Source organism: Meleagris gallopavo, chromosome 1 (genome assembly GCF_000146605.3).
Source record: "Meleagris gallopavo isolate NT-WF06-2002-E0010 breed Aviagen turkey brand Nicholas breeding stock chromosome 1, Turkey_5.1, whole genome shotgun sequence".
NCBI classification, from domain to species: domain Eukaryota; kingdom Metazoa; phylum Chordata; class Aves; order Galliformes; family Phasianidae; genus Meleagris; species Meleagris gallopavo.
Genome location: NC_015011.2, coordinates 190448510 through 190449348, shown reverse-complemented (window position 1 = coordinate 190449348; position 839 = coordinate 190448510).

Sequence of the window (839 nt, the reverse complement as noted above, 5' to 3'; positions counted from 1 at the left end):
GTGGCATCCAGACTGGGAACCTTGGGGAGGTTTCCTTATTTTCTCCATCTCCTCCTATTTATGCACCTGTATATCATGGAATCACAGAATGGTTTGGCTTGGAAGGACCTTGAAGCTCACCCAGCCCCAACCCCCTGCTGTAGGCTGGCACACCTCCCATAGCAGAGCAGAGGGCAGAATCACCTCCCTCGCCCTGCTGGTCACACTTCTCTCCATGCAGCCCAGGAGACCGTTGGCCTTCTGGGCTGCCAGCGCACATTGCCCGCTCACCTGGAGGCTTCCATCCACCCACAGCCCCAAATCCTTCTCCTCAGGGCTGCTCTCAAGCCATTCTCTGCTCAGCCTCTGTCTGGGCTTGGCATTGCCCCCACCCAGCTGCAGGACCTCGCACTTGGCCTTGTTGAACTCCATCAGGTTGGCGTGGGCCCACCTCTCCATCCTGCCCAGCCCTCTGCATGCCATCCCTTCCTTCTGGACTCTCATTTCGCCCTGCTTCCATGGCACAGCATTCCACCACCACAAAGAGCTTTGAAGACCTTCTCTCCTTTCTAGCCCACTTCTGGACTTCTCCCCTCCACATTTCCATTCTCAGGAATTCACCTCAAAGCCTTTGCAACAACACAATACTGCAAGCTGAACAACGCCAGCTGCGTGTTGCGTGGGCACTGGGACCCCAAACACACCAAAAGAGAAACTGCCCGGGGAAACCCCAGGCTTCTCAGGTTCCCCTTGGCTCAGTGCTGCTCGGATGATCCGGGAACGGGGACCTACAGGGGACAGTGGTCCTATGGTGAAATCCCTCTCCAAATGGCTGATTTCCTGAGTGAATTAGGACAACC